General features: G+C 39.0%; 1 protein-coding gene across 3 annotated transcripts in view; it reads left to right on the top strand.

Moving 5' to 3' along the window:
* Nucleotides 1-6,217: 6,217 nt before the first annotated feature.
* LOC125659602 (E3 ubiquitin-protein ligase TRIP12-like) overlaps nucleotides 6,218-10,248 on the top strand; it is a 62,666-nt gene continuing 58,635 nt past the window's right edge. Inside the window, exon 1 of one of the 3 annotated variants that reach the window (XM_056150171.1) lies at nucleotides 6,218-6,339. The gene's annotated coding sequence lies outside the window, so the exon portion shown is untranslated. The remainder of the gene's footprint in view (nucleotides 6,340-10,248) is intronic. The other 2 variants (XM_056150172.1, XM_056150173.1) reach the window with 2 other exon arrangements.

The following is a 10,248-nucleotide window of genomic DNA, read 5'->3' on the forward strand; positions in this document are numbered from 1 at the left end:
TTGGTGGACAGCATGGAGTGCATTGACGATTGATGTACGAAGGACAGGTGGGATGATAATTCGTTGGCCCAAGAGTACTACACCATCCACAACACACATACTAGCTGCATAACGAAGGTAAGGCCGTAACGCTGCAGACAGCTCTCTGGTGTCATTTGGAAACCCTGTTTCCATGTGATGCATTAGGTTAAGAAATGTTGTGGCAGATGCTGTGGCCTCGCGAACCATAGCCCATCTGACCACTGTGCTGACAGATTTCAGGGTGGCTGCGGCAGCAGTGGAAGTGTCCTTAGCTTATCATTATCAGTTGTATGCTGATACAGGCTTGCCAGGGTGTCATGACGAGAAACCATCACGTTGAGATGATCAAGCTGTGGTGGTTCTCCTCGTAGTGGAAGGCGATTGGGTTAGCCAGTAGGGTGTCTAAGGGGGGGGGGGGGGTGCACCTGGACCCAAGTTCTTCCTCCCAGGCACATGTATGATTGTGAACCTGTATCCAAGAGTTTTCTCTTTGAGGATGAGTAATCGTCTGTTATCAATGTCAGTGAGGGACCTATCATTCAGTATCTGTAGAAGAAGTTTGTGATCTGTAGCAACAATGAGTTTCTTGCATTCCAGAACATAATAACGTGTTTGGTAGAGTGCATACACACCTGCCATGCCTCACCTTCGATGGGAGCACACCTTCCTTCATCTATGTGTGTACAACTGCTTCCAGCTAAGCATAGCTTCTAGCCATCATTGCAACAAGCGGGAGTCTTCAACACACATTGGCAATACGTCTGCATCAGGAAGAAGCCATTGCCATCAATAAACCAATCAGTTGCAAGGCAGGTCGGTCGATCAGGGTCAAATAGCCGCACACCTCTCATTTCCTCTATGATAATTTCCTTGGACTGCCAGGTGGAAGACCTTGTCCATTACAACTGCATGTCTAAACGAATGGTGTTGATGGTTTCAAAAGTGAACGGATAGGCTTCATTTGTTGTGTAATGGCAAATGCACCCTGGTTTATAAGTCCCAACCAGGCTCGCATCGGAAATGTCAGTGGGAATGGGAAAGTTCCTGATGGCATCAAGGAACTTGGCACAGGGTCGTATATCAGTTGAAGTGATTGTGAGCCCTGCAAAAGCAACAACATTCTGCGCAATTTCGAACTTCTTTGGATTTAGTGCAATGCCTTTACGCACACAAAGATCAAACAACGTACAGGCCTGTAAAATGCAGTTTCAATGGAAATTGCCCACATACATGTGTCATCTACATATTTGACCTTGTTTTTGGAAGTCAGCAATGATGGCATCAAAGCATTAGGTGTATGCATCACCGCTAGCCAAAAATCCCTGTGGAGCCACCTTGTACCTGTAGCGTCCCCATGGGGGTAATAAATGTTGTGAAATATCTGTCTTCTTCACGTATCAGCACAGAATGGAATCCATTTCAGGCATCTTTCATTGTTTTCTTTGTGCCCTGAGGAACACGATCTGCAAGGTGAAAAGGGCTTGGAACATGGTGAGTTTGGTGAACGTAACATCGATTTTGAGGTAAGTCTATTGTCTTTCTTGGGGTACCATCAACCTTGCCAGTGACAACCATCCCTGAGCACCATGTTGTGGGTGTATTGGGACTGACCCGCTCGAGAACGCCAATGCGAACATCTCTCTTTAGGTCAGCATACACTTTTCCTGCCAGTGAACTGGAAATAGTGCTGGCTTGTGGACAGCCACAGGTGTGGCATTTGGATCTACATGAAGTTGGAGAGGCTCACAATCCATACGTGACAGTGGTTGGTGTTCACACACATTAAACACACTAGCTCCGTAATAGTCAAGAGGTCACTCCTTCAGCGCCTCTACATGCTTCTCAGTAGCCTGCAACCCGGGAGGTAACCTGCTCTGCAGTGGAGGTGGTTCCCGTTGACGTCTTGGACAACTGCACGATGCCTCAACAGAGTCTTTTACAGATGCGGTACTAGGGGAGTACCCGGGAAACGTGTGCATGATTCCAAGATATACACGAGATTTGCTAAAATGGAAAACTTTTTCCATAGTATCAGAGACATAGCAAAATATGCGTGTCGATTTGGTGGAATCAGTTATGTCTTTGACAGCAGCACTGATGATGATGGCTCCCATAATGCCAAGCTCTTCTTTTATAGTCCCACGCACCACCAGCTTGACCAGGAGAAGGTCACCTGTCTAGCATGAGGGCAGGCTTCAGGAAGATGATTGAACTTCGGTATCCTGTATCAGCAACCATGGATATATTGATAGACTTAAGTCTGGATGTATCCAGAATGGGGTGTCCGAATGATGCATGATCCTGAGACAGCAGTTTCACATGCACAGACAACATAGGTTGAGGTCTGGAGGACGAGCAATCCAGTTTCCCTCGAACACATGATGGTCTAGGCGTCCTACAGAAACTTTATGTGTAGAATATTTAACAGAAGTGTCTACAAGGTGAGAACTGCTTTGCTCTGATGTGGTGCACAACTGGTCATAGACATAACCAGCATTATTGTAGGTAATGTCCTTCGGGGTACTGCATAGGGTACGGTCTTTAGGCAGGTTCTTGCGACCTGTTGCCTGTGAGCAGGCTTTAGATGAAGCATCGCAGAGACTTTAAGCACCACAGGCAATTCACCTGCTGCATGAAGTAGTGTAGTGTTCTTTAACTGCACATTTAGCACATGTGAATGTCCAGGTCGCTCAGTTTTTAGATCTGGCTTTGCAGTCATTTCTTCTATCCCCCTGTGACGGACCTCCACATGCCCAGCACTTTTTTTTTTAGGAGTGATAGGTGTTTTGGAGTAGTGCGAGCAGCACATATTGCACCTGCAGAGTTCCCACCGCACTTATAGTTACCTTATCCTACGCCTTCTGGACAATGACAGTTTCCCCTCAATATCCTGTCAGTTTTAGGATCACCAAGCAAGTCAGACATGATTTTAGGGTCAGCAATGTAGTCAAACACATGAGTGCATAGTGGTTCTTTGCATTTATATTCCTATGAAGCAGAATTTATTCAAAAACTTCTACGTGAGAAGAAAAAATCTCTTGCTGTGGCCTTCAATTCGACATTTAGATATATAGACGACGTATGATCTATTAACAATAATAATTTTCATTCATATGTCGATTCGATATATTCCTGTGAACTGGAAATAAAAGACACAGAGTCGTCCACTTCCGCTTCATACTTAGATATTTTATTGAAAGTAGATATCAATGGCAAACTAACAACTCAACTGTAAAACAAACGGGATGATTTTGAACAGCTTCTCTGTCGTCTACTTCCCTTATTTATGTAGCAAGGAGGCATCCGCACATTCTTAGCCAGCCTTCGAGGCCAAATGAAAGGTGACGATAACGAAGAGTGATCAATCCCATAACTCCTATAAGGAATACAAAATAGAGAGTTGGGGAAACAAGGACCCCTAGATACACCAGAGGTGGGATCAGATGCCTATGAGGAGTAAGGATCCCCTGTCGACCAGTCACATCTGCCGTGAGCCCTATATCTTGACCAGGTAAACGGATTTATCCGTAGTCAAAATCAGTGTACCAAGAACGGCCTAACAATCAGTATGAAACACGTTAGAAAGCATTTGGCCCAATGATAGGTTGTAATGGTAAACTAGATCGTTATAATGACCATAGAATTTGCGAAATGCTGACTTTAAACGAGACTGTTGAAATCTCTGCACCATCAACTTGTTCGTCAGTAGCCTACCTCAATTTAAAAACTGACCATAAGCAGAAGAAGCTCTTGCGTATCGAATCGTTTGAAAGATATAAACACCATATACAGGTGATAATGGAATATTGCTACTTGAATATGGGAAGTTGACGATGGAGAAGTTGAAATCATCCCGTTTGTCATGAAGTCAATATAAGACAAGGAAAATACTAAGTTGTATAACATATCAATATCAATTAGATATCGGGATCCTTACTGTTTGCACATATATATGGCTAGTCCGAACTGTAAAGTGCAGAGCATATACTGCGCAGTCGTGTAACTTGTAATCACGACCAAGTTAAACTGCAAACTGTATACCTGTGTGGAAGGTGGATAGGTATATACCATTTTTGTTGAGTTCAGTTGTCTCTTTTATTATTTTGCTCTTTGCATCTTCTTCGGACTGCTTGTGTATGCCATTTACATTCTAAATTGTGCAAGATGTCGGGTGCTGTTCTTTTCAACGTAATGACACTCTTTTAGTTTCTGCGAGAATCATTTGTCTCCATGGTGCTTTTTTTCTTTCCTCTTCATCCACGCTGAAGTGTATACAACATGATCACCACAAAGCAGCTGCATTTTGGAAATAAGGTCGCTGTAAGTAGTTTGTTCTGCGTTGCTATCCTTCTCCTTTAAAACCAAATTATTTCTGAAAAATCCAGGTTGCGATGTGGGTTTTTTTGGTTGTCGCTTGATAATTCACGCTCAGACGTAATTTAATCCTCTAGATGTTCTGAAGATGACGCTTTAGAGATATCACCTTCTGTGATGTCATCAGATTGTGCAAAGTCAATGATATAACAAGATTTATGAATGACAGAAATGTAAATTTTGTCAGTCTTTTTCAATGGTTATTGTAAAAAAAATCTTGTTAACCGTAAGATATTTCAAAAGTCTAAGTTATATATGAATAATCAATAATATGTTTCAAAATATTGAATCCAAGGGCAATAACTCTGTTTTCATTAAATTATTTATCAAGTGCATTATGCGATAGATTTCCTTTATTTTTCACAAAACGTTTGTATAATTTTTAAATAAACAGTTTCATGAAACTGTTATGAATACTATTATATCGTTACAACCAGTTTTTGTGAAATTTTGATAATGCTGTTTAATGAAAATTGCAATTTTCTGACGTTGATAACAGGTATATTATGCTAATTGATAAAAATTGTATTGATACCGCAACATACTTATTTTATCACTTTTATTTGTTACGAAGATATATTATTTGGAAGATATATTATTTATGGGACCTGCGTGATTTCAAATAAAACGAGGATATGCATTATCTCACTAGGGGGCGCGTTACGCAAACTTCACTATATAGTGCGAGTAGCGCACGGAACTCTGGGTAGAGAATACAAGGATGTGAAGTGCCCCACACCTTTGAAACCCCCTAATATATTCATGCGCGCATTGCATGATAGCGTCGGAAAGTTTAGCAAATTCAAATCTCAGTAACAGAGTAAGCATGAAGAGATTAGATATTAAAGCACTTCCGCCAGGACTCAAGGTAACAGAAATATATACTCGTTTCAGTTGGAAAACTTTCATGAATAGTTCTACTTTTTAAAATTTATAATTCTTTTAACTCATGGGCCACATCGCTCGTCTGACCCTGCTGTTGTGCAGCTAATGTGATTTTAAAAAGTTTTTTTTTTCAATCTTAATTCCCATGAAAAGTTTTGACTCCATATTGTGTCATCAACCTAGCCCCAACGGGTCATGACACAACCATGATGCAATATCATAAGATAAAAAATCATGGTAATCAAGGTAAGGTCCATCTTCACAAGTCAAGGGTTACTGATTCGTTACCTCGCACTAACCCTTGACATCAGTCGCTATTTAAGAGTTGGGCTCGAGAAGAAGCATATGATTGGTTTGCAGCCTGAAGCTGCAAACCAATCAGACAACGACTTTTATAATCGGTCGAAAACAAAATTAAACAGTAAACACGCATGGCGACGACATTATGGTGTAGAATTTGTGGCCAATTAGTACAGGACAGATACCGTCGATTGATTTTCGGGAGTTCAATTTGATTTTAATCTTCGTAAATAACTTTTGTCAAATTAGGCCTATGTTTTCATTTTTTTTTATTTTCTTCAAGACAAGTTTAATGTTCGTTATCACTACACTATAATCTTGATACTTTAAAAAAGATATTGTGGGGCTTATATTTATATTTACTAGGGTTATATCTTCAAGATAATAGTAATATTCTGCAGACCAAAAAAATAATTAAATAAGGAAAAACCAGACTGCATTGGGTTACCGTAGATCTATAGGCTAGTACAACAAAGCCTATATTGTTGTCGGTATTTTGCTTCAGACTATATTTCTTCAAATAAGGATTTTCTCTCTCAGATTTCCCCCCATTTTCTCTTCCTCCCTCAAATTGAAAACAAGGCGGCAAACTACTACGAACGGGCTCTCGTACGATGGGTAGAAAATATTGAACGGAAGTATGCGAAATTCTGCGTGCGCACTGTTCATGAAAATACAGCCTGAGAAGAAAAAATTACAGACCATACCCTAGTTATCTGCTTAGATAGATAATTTCTTTTGAGGAATCAACGTATTTAGGTAATACAGTAAATGTTTAATGGCTTTTCTGTTTGATTTATGAAGCCATGTCGGTTTTCATACCATGCTGACGAATTGAAGTGTTGAAATTTTGACTCGAGTTGCAGGATGTAAACGACTCTAAAAAACGTATCAGATTACAGTGTTTTCTTCACAAACACATGGATTAGAAGTAAAAAATGAATAAACCATGTATAATTGATGAAGAAAACATGCTATATCATACAGTAGATACTGTTGAAGCGAACCATGGATAACGTAAAGTTATTCGTCTATTGTCTTGCGTCGTTCGATCATGTTGATCAGCTGTTGTGTGAACCGATGGCAACCATAACCACTTATATCGAAATGTGACGTATATACCCAATGATATAGAACATGATATAAATAAAATAAAATTTTAAGGAAACCAAAACAATCAGCAGGGTTTTATTAGAATAGATTGGACACATTGTTATTGTTAAATGCTAGTGTTGAGTTAGGCCTATAATCTTGCCATATAATACTATGTAACAGGAAGGGAGAAAATGTAACGGACCAGACCGGGATTGGAACCCGGGCCCCCTGAATCTCTAGTCAGGTGCTCTACCAACTGAGCTAACTGGCCACCGGCGATCGAACCCGGCTGACCACTACATTCCTCCCTCCTTAAATGTCTTCACACCTGAAGACATCAACCCAGGATCTTTATCCCCTGGCAGGCATTTTCACCTGTCAGTTCCAGGGGCTGGTCTACGGCACCAAATGTAACAGGAAGGGAGAAAATGCAACGGACCAGACTGGGATTCGAACCCGGGCCCCCAGAATCTCTAATCAGGTGCTCTACCAACTGAGCTAACTGGCCACCGGCGATCGAACCCGGCTGACTGCTACAACTATAACTACACCTAGGGATGAATGTCAAAAACCATTGCTCCATTGCCAGCTCCCTACATATCAATTAACACCAATTTTTTTTTACCAAACCCCTCTAAATTTTTGGTAACTTACTTGCCTTGGTAATTATTGGCATTTGCATCATTGTCCCATTGTTAAAACTTGGAGTTGAATGGGTAAATTGTTACAGGGTTTAAACTTGGCACTAGGGTTATGATAGTTGTCGACTGTTGAAAATCGTTGCTGAAGGCCGGACACGGCGACAATCAAAATTTTTGACATCGATTGATGCGGACTATTCTGGAAATAATTTAGTTAACGGAACCCGTAGAAATGTTAGTATATCAAGGGATGTAACTCTAATTTGCGTAATAATGGCTGGGGTGACGATGCAGATTTGTGTCAGACTTTATACCCTTGGGCAACCCTGTCAAAAGTATGGACCTTTTTCGATTCACAAAAAAAATGGCGAAGAGCCACCTAGCAATAGAAAAATCCTTTTGCAAGTAGTGAAAAAAGTCGAATACGAATTAAGGGAAGTTCGAGGTCATGTCATGAAATCATTTGCCAAATAAAGTCTTTCCAACAATTTAAAACGTTTAACTTTAAGTTTATTTTGTTTAGGAAATCCCAACCTCCAATTTCATATTGAGAATATCATCCACATAAAACTGAAGTTCTGAGGACAACAAAAATATCAAATATTCAATTTTTTAAAAAAAATATTCGGTGATGTACATAATCATGATAATGTTAATTGATGAGAGAAAATGTGTCGACGTATCTGGGAGTTAAGAAAATCAAACAAAGATTTTAGTTTGAACTTGCTGCTGTGGTGAATAATATATCAAAGTATTTTCTGTACACAGGGCGCGAAATTAACATATGTCTGTCAGTCCATGACTGGTTAAATTCTTTCGGACTGACTGACATTTGTTTTAGTGAGTTCGATGGGACTGGTCAATTTTCTATTAAAACCTCATTTTGGAAAACATACTTATGGAATCTTAAACACACATTTGGCATTCCTCTGTAGATATCTGGCAATTAACCAGATTAGTAAAAATATAAATCTCACATAAGTGTTACTATTTTGTCTGAGGAATATCAAGTGAAATTCCGTTATTTTATTAACATGAACAAAATATGTTGAATTATTTCTGAAAAACTCTGGTGGACTGGTAAATTTTTCTTCGGACTGGGTGAAATTATACCCTATCAGTCTGGCTGGACTGATGACATAAAAAGTTAGTTTCAAGCCCTGTGCAGACTCGAAATTAACATATGCCCGTCAGTCTGTGACTGGTTGAAAGTCTGGCGGACTGACTGACATTTGTTTTAGTCAGTCTGATGGGACTGGTTAATTTTCTAAAGCATCACTTTGGAAAATATACGCATGAAATTTCTTCACTTGCAGTTTTTGCACAGACCTTATAAAAAAAATTGTGTTTTTTCAGAATTTCATTTTAAGGAGGTATACTACATCATCAAAATGGCTGACTTCCTTTTAAAACATGAATGAATATATATATATATCAACAATATTTGTCTATTCCTTTTAGATTGAATTGCCTAGCTAATAGCTAAGCAGCACAGTAGGCTAGCATTTTGACTGCAGAACTGTAGATCACAGACTCAAGTCCGGCAGGGATTTTAATTTTTGTTTTCAGATTACTTTCTACTAAAACTGCAATTTTTTTTTTACTATAGAAAGTAAATTTGAAAGTTTTTAATTACAAAATATTGTACATATCCTCCCCTTTTCATCCACATCAAATTTCTTTGATGTAGCATTCTTAACATCAAAGATAGATTTAATTTGCCTTTTTATATGCTCATCTTTAGATGGGACATATTATGGTACAGCAATGTATATATGTCCGTCCATCCATTTTGGGTTTTCTGTATCTTATTTCATTTTTCTGTCACATATCAAGCTGAAACTTGCTATGTAGTTTCTTTGTGGATCCCTCTAGATCATGTTGTAATTTTGATTCACATTTCGACCTCTCTTGCAGGAGTTATACCCCTTAAATTGAATTTTTTTTGGTGTTATATTGAGAGTACATAGTTTGTCTGGCTATCTCCTCCCACAATTTTCAAGTAAAGGTCATCATGTTTAAGAGCGTGTTTGTATGGATATTGAAGATGTGCATGTGGCAAGGATTTTGATTTTCTTCATTATTTGAGAAAATTACAGGTTGTTGAACTTGAGGAATATTATCAAATAAAGGAATGGTTTATCCTTTTAACTCTTCTCACAGTTTTAGAAGTTAGGGTCTTTGTAAATAACTTGAAGATGTGCATAGTGCAGGGATTTTGATTCTCATTTAAAAAAAAAAGTTTTTGATGTTTTGAATATTTACAGGTTGTTGAACTTGGTCAAATTTGGGGAAATATTTTACACACAGAACTCTTGGTTTGTTATCTACCTCTTGTCACAGTTTTAAGCTAAGACCCTTTATTCATACAATACAAAGAAAGTATGTCACAGCCTGATGATGGCTGTTACTGCCTTAAGCAAAGTTCTACAAATTATGGCTTAAGGAAAACACCCTGTGTAAGCATTTTCACTGTCATATTATGTACTGTTTGCAATACTCTTGTTATGTAGATAGTTAGGTTCCCAATCATTTCCATTTATTACCAGTGAAAGCGAAATGTTGTCGGACCGATGGACATGTCTGGTAGTTTGACTCTTGGTCCGGTAAACTTCGTTATATTTCTGGTCAGAATGTCCAGTGACTTTCCGGCAACGGTTTCGGAAACTACGTTTCGACTTCCAGTTCCGTTTATAAAAAAACCCATACGAAAACAGCAACATGTTCCAATTAAAATGGAACAGTAATACAGTCCCCAGTAAACCTTTAAAACGAAAATCCAATGACCAGGAGGCTCAGTCTTTCATGTTTTAATATAAAAATAATACTACTTTTTTCGGTCTGGTAAAATGTGATCTGGTCCGGTAATGTTCCTGTGTTTACCAGACTGAATGTCCTGTAAAACATTTCAACATTTCGCAATCACTGTATT

This window comes from Ostrea edulis, chromosome 9 (assembly GCF_947568905.1).
Source record: "Ostrea edulis chromosome 9, xbOstEdul1.1, whole genome shotgun sequence".
In the NCBI taxonomy this organism is placed as follows: domain Eukaryota; kingdom Metazoa; phylum Mollusca; class Bivalvia; order Ostreida; family Ostreidae; genus Ostrea; species Ostrea edulis.